Here is an 18126-nt window from a genome sequence, read left to right as displayed (position 1 = left end):
TTTGTGACTATTTCATGGGAAACAAATCTCTCCTTGATTTCTTTTTTCCACTTGATAATAGTGTTAAACTCATTTTCTGCAAACCTGCTTTCAACTACCTGGCTAATCTATGCTGGCAGTAATTGGACACACCTAATGAAAGGCATAGTGGAATTTTGCTATGAACTGCAATGTTCTCTTCAAGTCAGTGGTCTCTTCCATTTGATAGCTGTCACAACAGCAGTTAGGTAACCTCACTTCTTCCCTCCCCAGCCAGTGATGAAAGCTTAAAATGAGCCTTCAAAACTGTAACTCTTCTCTAAATCTTCATGAACAAAACGACACTTATTACTTTCTTAATATTAGACTGTGGCTCGGCCTTCAGAGAGCTCTCACTGGAATAGTTAACCATGGCAAGGGATTTAGGCACTTTAGGGCTACTGCTTATCTTGAGAAGTCCAAGGGGATCACGGTGATCCTGTTTGTTTGACTGCAGTCTTCTTGTACAGAGACCAGGTTCATTACCCTCCAATCCATAATATATTATGAGCTTATCTACTCATTCTGTAGTGGCATCCTGGTCCATACCCAGAACTGTAGCATTTCTGGGCAGTAGCAGTACTTATTCGTCTATTCAGTTGCAGCTCTTCTAGTATGCCCCTGGCATGGCAGGTGCCACGTGTATGGTGTGTTGGGGGTTTCCCCCCCGGTTCCATAGCATTCACGGAATACTGCCTTTCTTATGCTTCATGAAAGGATCTCAGTCATGTAGGCTTCAGCCTTTTGCAAGGTTGTGGTGATGTATAAAAGCCCATGGGTGGCTTTTAAGCACAGAAGGCACAACAGAGCTGTTAGTGAGCACGTCGCTGTCATCTACCAGCTAGCACAAGGAGTTCCCACCCTGCATGGGTGCTGTGAGCATTGCCCTAACTCTGTGGGGATGGGTCTCTGCCAGGGCCTGTTCTCTGCACGTGGGTCCTCCTGATCTGCTGACAGAAGAAAGCGTGTGTCCTGGTTACTTCATGAAGGGTCATGAGCCTAAAGCGTCTGGATAGCTAGCCAGGAGCTGTCTGCTAGGGCAGTGTCCAAAACAACCTTTTACTTCTTCCTTCTCTAAGACCTTGAAATGTCCATCAGATGGAAGAATCTGAAGCAGCAAGGGACTGCAGCTGGCTCTAACATGGGCTTGCCAGGGAGCGAGACCAAGTCACTCCACCATCCGCAAGCGTAACTGCAATGGCTCCGTCTGGGGAAGAGCAAGAGCTGAGCAGCAGACGCGCAAATGTTCAGCAGCCTGCGTTAGGCTACAAACCCCTGCTCTTGCCAAAACAAAAGCTCTCAGGCAGACCTGCCTCTGAGGGACTGCTTACAGCACCAACCCTTCAAAGACTTAGTGAGTGGCATTGCTGCTTGCTAGCCCAGCAGTCTGTGCAGGCTGCATCCTTGACCTCGTATGGCTGTCCTCTCTGCCAGAAACAGTGCGGAGATAATGCTTCCAAAGAAAAACTTGATTTCTCCCTTCAGAGGTGTGAAGTTGGGCCTTGATATTCCTTCTCCACACGGCTGGTGTATCCCTGAATGGTGCAGGCATTGCTGGCTCCCAGTTCTTGAGGCAGCTGTAGCAGGGCTGAGTGCTTGGCCAAAGGGGCTTCTTGTCTCCAGAATCAAGCTCTTGAAGGAAACAGATGCCTTGTCTCATCCATTAATAGGCAAACCAACTTTCCCTGTAGGTGCCTGGGGTGGGGGGGGAAAAGCGGATATGCTTCTAAGGTTTTTAAACAGTCACTATCTAGTATAAACTTATATGGGGCAGACTTGTGTTAAAGGTTCCTGTCCCAGAAGGCTTTTAAGCCATCAAGAGGGCTGGAGGGCATTTGGGCTGCTACAGTATAGCCTGCTCTGGGCAAGAGCTTCTGCTCCGTGCTCAGTCCAGCAAGGCTCTTAGCCCATCTCTGGGAGAATAGCTGTAATGCTATGAATTATTTCTTGTGGAAACTTTATCTATTGTGCTTAGTGGGTTTACAGGAGCTTTTTGACTCTGATTTTAATGTATTTGTGTTGGTGGGGATTCTGAGTGGAATTACATGCCCAGGCTTTCAGATAACTGCTGTAAATACACAGATCCACTCTAGTCTCTGACTTCACAGTAGCAGCTGCTGCGGAGTTACAGAAACTTCATAGCTTTGACTGCATCTTATTAGTTCAGCACACTATTAATATCCCAGCAGCTTTTTGTATTAGTTTCCACACTTAATATTGGTTCTCCTTCCTTCTTCCCTGCCCTCTGCTCCCCCCCGCCTCAGTCAGTGATTAAACTAAATTCATCTTGGGGCCGTTTCATTTAAGATGCCCTTGCTGCCCGCACCAAGGAGGGGAACCAGACTGGAAGCAAAACAATTGTGCTAACAGTCACCAGGTATATTTAGTGTCAGTGTCATCTGACATGCATTTATTGCTCAGAACTAGCATCTTTCCGCTTCCATATGGAGCATTTGTAGTGCTGGCAAAATCTTTCCAGAGAAACAGCTGCCGATTGGCTCTTCTTGTCTATTTGGAGAAAGATCTGTCCTTAAATACTTACTTATTCTGCTTGCTAAAAATGGCATCAAGCACCTGGCACTATCAGGGTGGATTTGAAACTTTACTGAGATGTGTTGGCTGCATCGCACCAAGACCTGGTGAATCCTTGTCTCCCCCAGAGAAATGGCTGCACAAGTACCAACAAGAAAACTATTGGGTGTAGGTACATATTGGGCAAGTCACGGCACAGGACTCTAAAATGCAAATTACAGTCTTCCTCTGGAAGGTTTTAAAACCAAATATCACATTATTACGGTTAAGTGGCTCTTGTGAAAAAGCTGCATGACTGATGTGCATCTCAGCTACTATTTGTCCTTAATGTAAAGAAATTCCATCCCAAATGGCAGCCGTGCCTCTTCTTTGTGAGGTGCTGTATCTCAATAAGGCAGAGAATACAGGATGTCTTCTGAGTAGAGATTAGGAGCCGACTTGCCTTTGCCAGTCTGCTAATAACCAGAAACAGGGCAGGAAGGAAGTCTCCATCCAGCGTTTGGCACGACTTCCCCAGCCCCCAAGTGAGTAGACCATCTGTCTGACAGCTACCCCTGAGTGAGGCACAGGTCCTAGGTTGGGCAACCCACCAAGGAGAATAAAAGTATTTTGCCCCTTTGGTTGAGGGTAAGCAATTGCCACTTGTCCCCAGAGCTCACGAGGTCGGAAAGACATGACATGCAGATGGCTGGCAGAGTACTGAGGGATGGGTTTTACCCCAGCGCCCGGGGGTTTGCTCGGCTCTGAGCTCGTGCTGTGACACCTTGCACAACTGTGAGCCGCGAGTGAATTTATGTGATAGCACCTTGAAACTGAGGCTGACACAGGGCAGTCTGAGCGTCTAGGACATCAAAGTACTTTCCTGCCCAAAATATTTTGAATTAGTTGATCTGCATGATGTGCTGCCAGCCTTCAAGGAGAACTGGGGAGGCCTGGCTATTGGTCAGCAGGCTGGGCTGGGAAGTTATTAATAGCTGCTCTTCTGTGGAAAGCATGAGTTTGGCTTAAGTGTGATGCAAAGCTGCTAACTGGTACAGCAAGCAGATGCTGGACATCTTGTTTATTAATATTTGAATGAGCAAGTTATGCCCTGTGGAGAGCTTTGGGCCTCACGGCCTGAGGTCTCCAGGTATTGGCCTTTGAATCCAAGCTGTGTGGTCAGGCTGTGCAGGTGCAGGTCTGAAGAAAAGAGGCTGCCAGCTCCTGGTCAGGCTCAGGGTGTGGTGGGTGTTTCTTCTGTTCCTCAGTACAATTAGATTTCCTCAAGTTCCCTTATGCTTCAGTTCTTACCTGTGGGAGTCAGCTCTCTGTCTTTGAAGCAGCTTGATTTAAGGACAGAGATATAAGGAAGATGCTTTTCCATGCACTAAAATTTCAGTAAAAAAGATTGTCTAAGAAACTAAGCCCAAACATGACCAGTGTGGAACACAGGGTGGAAGACATTTGGAGAAATAAACAAATAAAAATTCCCTTCCCAAGTGTAATGGCAATAAGGACCTCCTTACGGAGGATTTGGCTGGATCAAAGGTTGCAGTAAAGCACACAAGTTTAATAGATTAACTTTCCAAGAGTCATGCATATCAGTGCAGTGTGAACATGTTAACTTAGTTGAAAGAATGTTAAAACTTAACACCTTCCCAGGTCTGGAAAAGCCACTCCTCGACTTAAATGGGGGGGGGTCCAGTTTTCAAGTTGCTTTGGACATTGTTTGCATACGATTTCACTTGGACTATGATGAGGAAAATGGCATAAGGTCTCTGTCCAGATAAAAATCCACCTCTGAAGGCGTGCGGTCATGACAGCCTCTTGCCCAGCTTCGGAGGCAGCTGAAGTCAGGTGAAGGTTTCTGGTGTGCAGTAGCTGTAGCACAACCTGCTCTGCTGGGATGGGACCAGCTCCCGTTGGACAAAGAGGAGGTGGCATAGCATTTCTCAGAAGGTGCTTGGTGAGTGTCTTGGTCATAAACTGTACTAATGCATCTTCTCCTTTAAATGGCTTTTGGGCAAACTATGATCAGAGTTGCTTTAATGATGTCATTGCAGGTACCTGTTGGGTTTGTTCTTGTGCCTTTGATTGGTGTTTGTTTGTTTGTTTTTTAAGGTGAGAGCTAGGAGAATGAAGTGGTATTGTCTTCTGTCTGAGGCTTGTATTTCCCTTTGTATCCTTCAGTCCCCTTGAGGAACAGCTACCACTTGCAGGACACTAATGCAAGGCTCTGGCTTAACACAGAGAAGTCTCCAAGCCAAGCCCTGTTTTAGTGGGACTTGCGTTGTACATCCCTTCTAACAACTGGTGCTTCTTAAGGGAGCTTCTATCTCCCAGCATAACGCCTTGGATCAAGTTATTCCTTTCCCTCATCTTATCATGCTCCTGATTGTCCTGCTTAGAAAGAGGGTTGCCATGAACAGGAGCTGATGGAATATCAATTTCTTCTTATTAAAAAAGGTTCTTACGAAAGTAGTTCTTGTCCTGACTCTTGCAGAGAAACTCTATTTCCTTGGTGCTTGTTGCTGATCTATGTTCTTGTCTGTTTGATTTCCACCCTGAAAAACAGGTGTAGAGATGCTATAAGTAGCAAGAAGTCTAATGCATGCAGAGTTCCTCGCAGACTCTAAATTACAGTTTTCCTTCCTGTACCACAACCTCAGGTCCCTGACCTGCAACTGCAGCATATTTTCTGTGACTAACAGCTGTAATTCCCTAATTATCATGCTCTGTTCTCCTGCTGTGCTGTAGATTTTGTTACCAAGGAGGCAAACTAAGTTTCCTCATTCCTAGCCTCGCTCTGTGTACTTCCAACTGTTTTAAATCCACCATTTGATGCAGCCCATAAAGACAAATGACTATCTCTTGTTTCAAATATTCAAAGTCTCCAGAACATATTACGTATCTACATGCTGGGGAGGAAGAGAGCAAAATAAGTCTTTCTGGCTTTTCTTTTAGTGAGGGCAGCTGGTCCAAAGCTATTCCTACGTTAGAAAAAGTACCTTTATTAGCTGTAATCATTCTGTGTAGAGTGTTGGACTAAAAGTGGTCTCAGAGGGTCCAAGTCAACTTCTTTGGTGAAAACTGTAGAAAACCACGGGGTTTGCAAACTGGTTTGGATTAATTGAGTTGTACTTTGATCACTGTAAATGTTTGAATAAGAGTGGGACTTGCATGAGCTCTGTGCAACAGAGGAACATAATGAACTTGGAAGAAAAAATCTTGGGCTCAATGCCTCTGGTACAATCTGTCCATGCCTCTGTCTTGGAAGAAGAGGTGTTGAATAAGGGCGTGAAGAGCTCATGGTTTTGACACCTGCAACGGTTGTACTGTCTTACCTGTACAGCTTTATGTAAGGCAGCACTTAACTGCTTGGTGTGATTGTAGCTGGTTTAGGTTTCTCTGGCTGCTTCCCACCCCCACACACACCTGTGAGGCTTTCTGGGATGGCCGGCAGGTTGCAGCAGGTGTGCCTGAGGCTTAGGATGGGAAAAGTCACCGGTGCGTGTTGTGTTACCTGTCCATCTTCGTTGTGTGACCCTTCACCAGCAAGATGTGCAGGTCCCCCTCGCCCCTACCAGCAATATCATTCTTTTTCAGTGAGGTCAAAAGCCCTTCTAAAACAGGAGTTGGATGTGTAATTTAAAAACTTTTTTTCAGCTATAACAAAGTATCCAAGCTGCATTTTCCCTTCGACATGGCGTAGCAGAAACTACTTTGTACCACTCTACTGCTAACAGCCGTTAAATTGGCAGCAGTGCCTCAGAGGGGTATAGTGGGAGGTAGTCCTGCGCACTGAGAAGCTGTACTCCTTATGTGGCAGTTCCCAGCTGCTCAGTGTGTCCAGTTTTCATAAACTCTGCAGGTAAAGTCCTCGTCTCCCCCCCCATGAGCTCTCATGGACATGTACTGCTGGAGCCCTCAAGCTGCAAGCGAGCAGCTTCTGGTGGATGGCTGTTGGTGAACCGAGTGTCTCTCAGATGCTGAAGGACTCCAGATGGGAGGAGGGTGCACTTACCTGTCTCTGACTCAATGAAAAAATAAATAAATAATTTTAAAACGCCAAAACCGAGGGGCCATTCACCTCTATAGGACAATGAGTGAGTAACCTGATGAATGATCCTAATAACATAATTAATGTGGTAGCTTATTTGGAAACTACTAGTCTTAACATACGCTTTATGGACCAGAATGGGTGTGATGGACGTGACTGGTATCTTATGGTAGTGCTCCGTGATGGTGCGTAAGCATTAACGCTCAAGTGCTATGGCTGGCACATGGGTACCTTATGTTCAAAAGAAAAGTATTGTAACTGAAATTCATTCTAGATAAGCAAAATGTAATAGTTTCATGGCCCTTTTATAATGTGGGGCTCAAATAGGGATGCCGGAGGCAGAAACCAGCTGAGCGCAGACAGAGGGAAACATCTGTATCTACTGCTCTTAAACTTGGAGGTCTCCAGTGAGATCTCCGTGACTGGGAGGCAGCTCGGGGGCTGCCTGGCTACGTACAGCGCTCAGTCGCAAAGATGGAGAGTGGGTCCTGGTCTCATCCCAGCACAGCAATCCCGGTGCTTTACTCTGTCCAGGCTCAATAAAAATACAGCTCTTGCTCCAGGCTTGGTGTGTTACCACCACCGGGAGAGGTTAAGATGTGAGAAGGCTGGGCGTAGAGAGCATCCGCATGCTGTGCTCTGATGTGCCCACAGGGAGCGGGAAGGGGATGTGTCACCAGACAGTGAATCAAAGCTATGCCTAGCAGCCGTGTCCTGCAGCATTCCTGCGAAGGCACGCTCGCCGCCGAAGCACTCAAGCTGTGGCACTGGGAGGCTGGGTCACATAGAGAAGCGAGCTGACTCTCAGGGCTGAGCAGATGCTGTGCCACAGCACAAGCACACTCTGAGTTGCCTGGGGCTACCGCTGCCTCGTGCCTGTGGAGGTAATGTTAGCTGAGGGTGTTGGGGTGCGTGTCTCCCAAAATAGGGGAGCAGGTGTGTTGATAGCCGTCTTGCTTAGATGAATTGCTTTGCTTGAGAAAGAGTACTCACACTTGGCAAATATAATTGAAGCTTTGACCAGTGTTGTAACTTAACTCAGCCGAACTGAAGCCCAGACTGCAGAGGGATGGTTGCTGTACCATAATGCTAAGGTATAAAAGCTTTTGGGGGTGAAGCAGAGCAGACACTTTACGGTCAACTGAAATTAACCACTGTTAGTGGTTGGGGGAAATGAGTGTCAGTCTCTAACAGCCTTCTAGTGCTGTGCTGTCCAGCTCTATTTCTGTGCAGGGTTTCATACTGGTTTGCCAGCTACAGCACTGCCTCAAGCGATGCTTGAAAGCAAGCTGGTGTTGCTGAGGGTCACAGGGATAAGTGCCTTGTGAAAGGTAAAAGACTGAGATAGTTAAAGACAAATGTTATGGCTGTTACTTGGTTGTGTAGTTAAAGGGGATGGGCAGAGGAAAGGACTACATCTGAGTGAAGGGGGACGGATGCTGCCTTCTGAGCGCTACTGCTGGGGGTGATGTGCTTTGCTTTTTCTTCCTGTCAGTCCCACCAGCGTAAGGAAGCAAGTAGCTGGGAGACCTGAACTGTAAAAGCAGCCACTGATATACAGGGGGGGTTGACAGGTAAGTGATGGTGTGGGCTGCTGTCAGGGGACAGACTGAGAGTGTCCACACGATGTGCGGGCATGTTGTTAAAGTGAAGTATCTGATGTGAGCAAAGGGTCCAATAATATAATAATAAAGTAAACATGTCTTAAAAACCAACCAACTAAACAACCTAATATGGTTATGTTGCAAGACTTTATTGAGCCTGAGTTATGGAACAGCATCTATGGAAGCAGACGTGAGAAGTCGGGGCAAGTGTGGAGCACAGGAGCGCTGTGTGTGAGTATGTCGGGTGAGCGAGCAACCGGCATGTGTTCTGTCATATGTGGCCATGTGGTGTGTGTTCAGGGGACTGGTATTGTGTGGTGTGGTTTGTGTCATCAGTAGCGTATATGTTGGCACATGCACATGGAGTGTTCTGTGTGGTGCACCATGCTTGTGCAGTGTCACATGTATTTGTGGCATGTCATGTATGCAAACGTGTGTGGCATCACAAGGGTGGTGTCACGGGTGTGCAGCACATGTGTGATATATCATGCATGTGGGGTGTGATGCATGTGCAGCGTCACGTGTGTGGTTTCAGGTGTGTGCAGCACGTGCTGTTTGTGGTACCTCACGTATGGGCATAACAGGCGTAACAGGTGTCTCATGCGTGTGGTCAGATGTGTCGTATCATGCACATGGGGTCTGACATTCATGCAGCATCACACATGCGGGGTGTTGTGTCATGTCACAGGTCTGTGGCAAATGCAGTGTTACACACGTGCAGCACAGGTGTGGTACGTCCTCGTGTGCATCACACGTGCAGCATCATGGGTGTGGTGTAATAAATGTTGTGGAGCAGAAGCGTGCAATGCCTGAGTGTCTTGTGGTACAAGTGTGCAATGCAGGTTCTGTGTCACGTGTGTGACACACACGTGTCATGTGTACCCACAAGTGCATTGTGGTGCAAGAGTGCATGTTGTGCAGCGAGCAGAGGTGGTGTGGGGCACACCCTGTGCACTGCCCCACTGTTTTGTGGCTCACCTGTGCATTGCGCGAGTAGCACGCAGGTCCTGTGTCACCAGCGTGGTTTGTATCCCAAGCGTGCAGCATGCACCTATTCTGTTCTTCATGTGTGCAGTGCATAAGTGCTGTGCAGGAGCGGGTTTTATCTCCAGTGGGTGTTGTGTGGTTTAGGTGTGTGTTTTGTGCCTCAGGTGTGGTGTGCAGGTGGGGGGTGCACGAGCGGTTGGTGTCTCACAGCTGCAGGGTGAGTGGTTTGTGCAGCACATGAAGCAGCGCCCCTGGGTGCCACAGAGGTTCTCCCCAGAGCTGCCCTCCAGCCTGCTCTGAGCCCTCGCATCCCCCTCCTCCTGCCTGGGTGCTGTCAGGGCTGGCTGCAGCTGTCTGGGGATGAAGCACCCCGTTGGGGTGCCAGCCAGTCTGGCTGCTGTGCAACAGGAGCCTGCCTGCAGGCCCACTGGCATTTTTCAAGGCTGAAAGGGTTTTGTGTGTCCCGCTCCCCGCCACTGCACAGCCCTGCTCTGCCTGAGCTGAAGCCCTGTCGAGGGAGGTGGTGTGTTATGTTCCCTCTGTGCACATTTCTGCTACAGCAAGACCCACCCTACCAGCCACAGTCCCAGGGGTGAAGGCGCAGGGAAGGCAAACTGCTCCAACACAGCACCTGCATTGCAGCAGGAGGGATGCTGAGGGGGCAGGAACATGTCCAAGTGTGGTGGGACAGAACTGTAGCTCCTGGGACCAAGCCTTCTGCTGTTCCTCCTCCTGGCAGCATATCTGCACAAACAAGGTTAACGGTTAGAGACGTTCCTCACAGCGACAATCTGCCACTATTTGTCTAAGGGTGGTGTCAGTCTGGGGGAGAAGTCTTGAAAGCATCTACACTAGTCAGGAACCAAAAACCTCAGTGGGGCTTTGGCTCTGGAGCTGCTTGGATGCTTTTGACTATTTACTCTGTGTTCTTACGCAGTAACAGTTGATGCAAACACAGGGGCATTTAGTGCTTGTTTTCAGCCCACTCGCCATAGCATCACAACTCTGACTTACACCGTTTCATCAACTGGACCACAGCTCTTCTCTGGTTTTGCTATTTTAACTTAGCTGAAAAAAACCATATATACATCATGTCATGCTGAATGTCAGAAGTATTTATTTTTTATTTACAAAGCAGCTCTTTCATTTTGTTACTAGTAATGTATATTTAAAGTACACAATAATAATAAATAGATATATACAATAATAAATGGAGGAATGAGGGGTGCTATTCATACCTTAAACGCATTGTTGCCACGTAGTAACAGTTTCCTTCCCTTCTTTGCAGTCCTTCAAAGATCTTCCAGTGTTTCACCATCCACCAGAAGAGGTGAAAGTCCTCGCACAGAGGCGGTGGCCTCGGCTGCTGTCTGAAACAAGCATCACACATCAGAAAAGATGCAAAACGGACCCAAAGGCTGTTGCATTGTCTGCAGCAATTTAAAGCACCGCGGCCCTTTCTCAACCTGGCAAGAAACTCAGGCATTTGATTTTGTTTTATTTTTTAACGTGTGCATGTACTTAAATGCTATATATATACACACAGAGCCACACACAAGTACATATATCTTTATTTACGTATATATACACATATTTGGGTAGATAGACAGATGAAGATGGATATTTCTTCCAGTGGTTTGTCCCATCTCAACACCTTCCTTCCCCTGACCCAGTCCCAGGTACTCAGCTCCTGGTTGAGCCACAAGCATTAGGTCAGCTGCTGTGCGTTTGTAGTTGAAGCGTATTCCACACCTACTGAAACTGCTGCAGCCCTTTGTACAAATAAAATATCTATAAAATATTATAATTTCTATATAAAAAATAATATATATATGTTTATATATGTAGATATACCAAAAATATATAAAAGACCTTTTACATACACACACGTTGTTTTTTTTTCCTGACTTGTACAAAGGCATCTGGCATAACCAACTGACCATCCAATACTGCCCAGACAATCCCGTCACCCAAAAATGAATGCACCGACACGTCACCAAAACCAACGCAACTGACAAACCAGATGCAAATGGTGCCGAGTATGGTCCTGCACACACGGCAAGTGCGTGTACACCACAGCTACGCTTGTTAGCCAGTTTCTTGGAAGTGAAAGCACAGGGTAAGTTACTCTGCAACATGTGTTTTTTCATGAGAGGAAAGCGTTCAAAATTTACAAGACAATTCTATAGCTGTAACAGGAGCTTGTACTGTACGTGCTTCTTATGGCGCCTTGATACTGGGCTCATGCTATAGAGACCTCACTGTTATCTGCAGAAGACTTTGTCTCGCTGGGCATTTTCTGCACCAAGCTTTGCATTCCTACCCTTTTCCCCAACCGTCCTTCCCTAACAAAGGCTCTTTTTTTCAGGAGAATTAAGGCACAAATTGTCGTATCTGTTCCAAGGGCAGAGTGTGTCGGTCTTATTTACTCTGTGAGGAGCGCTGGCATTCATGGGACGCCAACAGCTGGATCTGAGCATTTCCTTTAATTGAACAGGTTTGCAGTCTTTCTGAGCTGAAGCAATTCTCCACATCACACAAGCCTGCATACCAGAATAAAATGAAAATTTAAGAGCGCTGGCTAACAAGACCGAGAAGTTCATTGTTTAAACAAGAGGCCAATTGTCTGGGTACTCCAGTGCCCCGTTCCTCCAACATTAAACCCACACGAGGGACAGCAGCCTAATCCACAGCTTGCCGCCAGGTGGTATAGAAATTAATCTTCCACTTACCCGGGCTATTAGTTGCGGTATTCATAAAGGTTTGCAACCCAATGAGGCAAATGACTGAAATTTTCTCCTTGTCATGGAGGGTTGTGGCAACGTGGCAATATGAAATATCGGCCTCCAGAAGTGCCCCCCATGGTGAGGAAAGTGTGGACGATGCACACCGTGGGGAGACTGGGGGGAACACCCCCCAGGAGCTTCTGGTTCAACACATGCAGCCCTGGACTGTCTAACTGCACACCAAATATGTGGGAGGACAGAGGATGGACTGGGAAAGCCCAGGCTCGCCAAGGACCTGAGCACAGTCCACCATAACATGCAGGGCTGAGCAAGACTGGTGTTTATGAGGAAAGGAACTAAATATGGATTTTTTTCTCACCTTTTAGCAACACCAAAACGCCCATTTCTAGTCTGACAGGACCCTTGGGAGTGCTTGACACACAACACAGGGACCCTTCTCTAGGTCTCCCAAAAGCTCAAGGACATGCTTCGGATCTGCTTGCCAGGACATTTAACTCATCTTCCTAACAGGGAGAACAGGGGAGGAAAAGAAATCCAAGTCCTTTATTAGACTGCTGCTCCATTAAAGTCCAAGGAGGAAAGGGAAAACACTCAGCAGCAAGCAGGTGATCAAAACAGGGACAAGACATGCTGTCCCACATAAATATTTGGAAAGGTAAAAACCTCACAAGTTTTAGCACAATCTCTTCCAGTTTTCATCTGCTCCCATTTCACTGCAGACCTAATTCTTCACAAAGCTGTGACAAAGCTTTTCACAACACCAAGATACATTCCGTTTGATGCAGATAATATTTACAAATATTACAACTGTTTTCCCCATTCTTCCCGGTTTTCCCAGCAGTTTACAATCCCATCTGGCTGTGGCTTTTCTTACTGCCCTCTCAGTGGCTTTCCTACCCTCAGGAGCTCGCTCTCGTGCCACAGGAAGATGGCAGCCTCTTAATTTGCCTGTGTGGTGACCGACCTACTTGCTATGCACTCTAACGCAAAGAGTCAGGGCCAAGTGCAAGTCAGTCCCTCGCCACGTGTTTGCGCGTGACTCTGACTTGGTGCCCAGGTATGTCTCCAGGGCGTCCCAGGTCATTCCCCATCCCAGAGAAATGGTCTGGAAAACACAACAGATTTTCCCAAATGGTAACACCACAGTCCCCGTTGCTCCATGTATTCCTCCTGTCCCTTTCCTCACGTGGCAGCAATTTAACAGTTTATGCGCCATCTTCTTCCATGTCTGCTGTCAAATTTCCATCTACACCAAATTCATGTTTTTCCAGGGTTTAATTAGGCTAAAGGTCCAAATTCTGCAAGATAATAGAAGAACTCAACAAATCCAAAAGGCTTTAATGCAGATTTTTATGGATCCCATGAATAGCAGCAGAGCTAATGCAGAGCTTGGGCTTAGAGGAATTTGAATCCGAATTATTTTTGTTCCTCATTTGGCTTGCTTTATAAAACATACAGCCAATAATTCCACAGCCTCTGTCAAACTCCTTGCTATAAATAACAATTTACCACTGAAAAGAAATTTAAAGGGTCAGAGCTGTGCTTGGAGATTCACGTATCATCCACAAAAGGAGCTTCCGAGTGAGTTGGGGACAGGCTGAAATTTCCCAAAATGGGAAACAATGGGAAGAATTGAACAAATAAGGTGTTTAATTCCTTCTAGTCCTATATCTTTACTTAATCCGGTGTTAATCCCACCTGCAAACACGGCCCCAGGATGAGTCACTAGACAACCACACACCCAGACCCAGCCTCCAGCCTAAACCTGAAGGGCCGGGCAAAGAGCAGAAGAAAGTCTGCAGTCCCTTTGCTAACCTCCATCCTCAGCTGTCACTAGATCTAGATCTAGTCTTTGGTAACTCATTCGTGAATCTAAACTAGCAAACCAGTTACGGGGCCCACCTCGGCTCCTGGTAGCGGTAGCTGCAAGGCTGGCTCTGTTTAGCACGATGGTGTATCCCTGACCAACACTGAGCACAATAAAGCATTTTCCTTTTCCTCATCCAACTTTGACTAAAGTACAAGGATTCAAGAACTGAACCAACACCCTTGGCTTTCCTCAGCTGGAGTCTCCATCTCAGCACTAACCACTGCCTTAATACTACAGAACTGTTTAGTTCAGTTTAGGAAAACTAAAACTTAATGCTGCTCCAGAGAGGAGCAGGTTCCTGCAAGTGCGAGCTCTCATCCTACCTATCTATGCCGGGCTGCGTTCCCACAATAAATGTAAGCCTGAATCCTCTGTGTTGACATCCCCAGACCTAGCTCCAATTCTGCTCATAAACAAAGCCACAATCAGCAGACCTAGTCACAATCATCATGGGTCATTCTGGCAAATGCTGAACAGAAGTGCGTGTGTCTGCTAAAGCCGGCCTTTATCTTGTAGCTGCAAACATTAAGAGACCACTAGTTATGTAGGCTCAGCTAACTCTATTTTTCTAAAACAACCCTGTTTCCCAACTTTGTTACTAATCTTAAAATCAACAGCAGCCTACCAGACAAGAGGAGCAGGCTGTGGATGGGACAGCTAATGTCTGCCCTTAAACTGCCTGGCCAAAACTGGCATAAGGCAGAAGACTTATAACCAGCCAGGAAAAACACTGCCCTAGGCTCTGACCCAGTGAACAGAGACAGCCAATTGTCCACGACCTGCTTTGAAAAAGTAAGGCAGCATTTAGCGATTCCAACACCGGCTCTCGTTTTGTGAGGATTAGCTTTATTGTGTGTTTCTGTTATCTAGGTCAAACAAGATCTCCATTTCCAAACTTTCATCACCACACAGCAACCTCCAAAGTGTTGCTCTTCCAATTCCTCCTGGGTGAAGATGTGGGAAACAGCATTTGGCTCTGCTGTCCCATCTCCCTGTCACTAACGTAAACTGTTAATAATGAGGCCTCTCTGTTGCTCAACTCAGACCTAAGCAAAGCCTAAACTCTAGACTTAACCTCAGCAAAAGCAGTACCAAGCATCAATGATAATTTCTTCAGAAGGTGAAAAAGGTATTACATTAAAAAAATACCAATGTTCACTCTAGAAGGATTAATATTATCAAATAAACAAGTACACCTGCTTTTTGGCCCAAGGAGAGCTCTTATCCTAAACAACACCAATCTAAAGCAAATTCAAGACTTACCTTGGAAAAATTTTTCTCACTCTTACCAGAGGAAAATGCAGAAAAAAGCAACCCCTCCCCTTATAGCTAGACACCTCAAACCCTCTTCTTTAAGATTAATTTGAATTGTTGGTGTTCACTCACTCAAATTGTAGTTACAGATATCATAACATGTCCCAGACCATTGCTCAAAGTCTTAGTTCACAATAAAACTAGCACAGACTCCCAGGTCTGGAACAGCAGTCAGCTTAAGCAGTTACCCATTCCCCCAGGTGAACGACCTCCTAATCACAATCTCTAATTTTTTCCGTCACTATTTTGATGGACACTGACTACCTAAGGTAGATGACAGCTCCTTTAAAGTACCAGTCTATAATTCTGTTATCGTTTGAGAGGGTACCAATATTTCTCTTACATAGCCTACTGAAGGCTGGGGCTGTAAAACCACTACAAGATGTTTCCTGCTGGAAAAGTTTGTTGCTCAGTATGAGAAAACCATTTTGTTTGATACTAAACTTTACTTGAAAGTTACCTTAGTGTTTTACAAGCATTGAGAAATAAGTTTTCTCTATATATATCAGAAATATATGATTACTAACTGAAATTTATAGCCGGGTCCATTGTCTGGTAGAAGGAAGTTAGCTCTGCTACTTTATTTCTCTTGAAACACATAACTGAGTTGCGCTTCCCATCAGTGATTTGCTAATCTTTATCCATGAAATCTACTTTCTAGAAGCACTTTAAAATATTTGTCCACCTCCATCGCAGTCCTAGATTAGGCATGTGCTACTCTGTGCAGATGGAAATTAGGGTGGAAGTGGGTGTGACGGTTTACAAGAGTGACAATCTTTATGAAAAAAAAATTAGCCACTCATGGGCTTTATGCAGTAATTGCTATTGAATACAACTGGGCAGAGGACTATTTATACCTACAGCACTTTTCAGTCTGCGGTTAAAACACATCCCCATGACTGCTGCAGGCACCACAACCTCGGAGAAATACTTTGAGCCAAATTCTGCCCTTTTAGAAATCCCCTTTTACAAGTGTGAAACTTTTGTGGCCATCTGTTCTGCATAAAACCAGCACCATTTGCTGGGTACACAGCCTAAGCGCCCTGGAAGACCCAGCTTGTGGCAAGCATCTCCCCTCTTGCATCCTGCTGTCATCCATTGAGGGCCATTAAGATCCTTTTTCTTTTTTTTAAATCTTACTACAGCTCTCACTTTCCCACTGGCGCTTCTGGCCGTATCTTCTAAAACACAGTTCCAGTCTTGCAAATGTGAACTCCTGTCCACATGTGATGAGTTCAGCGAGAGCTGCTGACAGAGGACGACCCTGCTGCCACCCCAGACAGGGCCTCCACCTCTCTCTAAACCAATTTTGAAAATGCAGCAGCATCTCCCAGCGGGCCCTCCTCTAGAGAGGACAAACCAGAAAAATGATGGTTATTCACGTTTAACAGGCTGCAAGATGCTCAGCAACTTTGAGGATCAGGGACCTACAACATAAACATCTGCCGCTCTCCCCTTACAATCAGGGAAAAGAAATGGCCAGTTGAGGGCAGGATTCACCCAGCCTCCTGGAAGTACCTATTTCAGGAAGAGATGCATTGTTATTTCTGCCCACTGACTATCAAAGAGGAGTAGCTCCAATGTGGGATATCTCTTCAGTGGTTTAGGAGAGTCCATCTCCCCCCTCCCCAGATTGGAACTGGTACTTCAGCAGGGCATTTTAGTGCTATGATAAGCTAAATATCTATTAACACTTGCCAAAAGTTGACTATCCCCAAGTACTAAGGCATTTGCAGAAGTGGACACACGTGAAATATTTACCATTGCTCATTCTTTGTGTGAGAAATGGGAAGCTCATTATGGCCAATATCTAGCTCTTCATTTCTAGATTTGACATATTCAACGGGGATTGCTGGGGTAAAGCAGAAGTAGGAGTCTTGGTTTTCTCACAACATACAGAAGTTTGGGTGTACTAGAAAAGAAATAAAATTTGGCAGAGCCTGTTCAGTCCTGTACGAAGGAGGGGGGCAGGAAGCACATCATAACCGACCCATCTTTGACATTTTGCCCAACAACATATGCAGTGCATTTTCATGGGAATGTTACAAGGTCAGCTACTAAATGGAAATGTTTTGTCTTTAAGTGCAGAAGAGCTACAAAAGTCTCTCTGGAGAACCTGCCTGCTCATAGCTGCTTTGGGCTGTTTAAGGTATGCTTTTTCTAGAAAAGAGTAATGTTAATTTTCAGAGTACTACAAATTATAATAAGAGAAATAAAAAATGAAATAATTTTTTTTTTAAAGACTAGGGATTTCTTCTTCCATTCTCCATTGCAGAATATTCTTTATGTCCTTCATCAGTCTTGTACTTGGTTACAGATGGAAAATATTAGCTCTGGTTTACAAAACATGGCCCCGTTTCCTGTAACACGGCACAGGTTGGACAAATCTGTCATTTGAGTAGTGTGTCTATTCTGTGGCCAATTCTGTAATCTACGAGCAATGTGATCCTAAACAAGGAATCTCATGTTAGCAGCCAAGATTGGAAAATCCCTGTTTAGTGCGATTGCTGCCAAAACCATCTCACTTGCTAAGGACAAACTAATTTTCAATCTGCAGTTTGGGAGCACTTGCTTTTCCTTTTTAGCTCTTTTTTTCAAAATAAATAAAAAAATATCTCACTTTCTAAGATGACACAAATATACACTTGATTTTAAAAAGTGCAACATGGATTTCGAAAAACGTTTAAGGTGTAAGAAAAACATCACACTGTCTATTAAATAAGATTATTCTATTTTTTAATACAATTTGAACAAATGCTGTTTTGCAGATGTGAAGAGTTGTGTTTCAGAACTAACAGCAACAAGATTGCTGTGTACAAATAAGAGAAGAATAGCAAGGGAGAAAGAAAGAAAATAAAAGGGTGATACACAGTACAGGTAGGACATAGTTCAAGGATGATCTAGATACAGCTTTAAATGAGAACTTGACCTCAGTTTTCAAGATGGATCAGGGTCATATAAATAATGGTAATGAGGATATGAGATGATGACAACTAAGATAGAAGAAAAACTCAA

The 18126-nt window shown here is 45.5% G+C and overlaps 1 long non-coding RNA gene across 1 annotated transcript; it reads left to right on the top strand.

The window, feature by feature from the left end:
* The first annotated feature begins 11101 nt into the window (after positions 1–11101).
* On the top strand, positions 11102–17774 carry LOC134514090 (uncharacterized). The gene is made up of 3 exons (XR_010070643.1): positions 11102–11299; positions 11549–11677; positions 17200–17774. It is a non-coding gene; the product is annotated as an uncharacterized LOC134514090 (long non-coding RNA).
* Positions 17775–18126: the final 352 nt, after the last annotated feature.

Source organism: Chroicocephalus ridibundus, chromosome 4, assembly GCF_963924245.1.
Source record: "Chroicocephalus ridibundus chromosome 4, bChrRid1.1, whole genome shotgun sequence".
Lineage (NCBI taxonomy): Eukaryota > Metazoa > Chordata > Aves > Charadriiformes > Laridae > Chroicocephalus > Chroicocephalus ridibundus.
The sequence above is the reverse complement of the archived record's forward strand: the minus strand, read 5'-3'. Positions and strand labels throughout refer to the sequence as shown.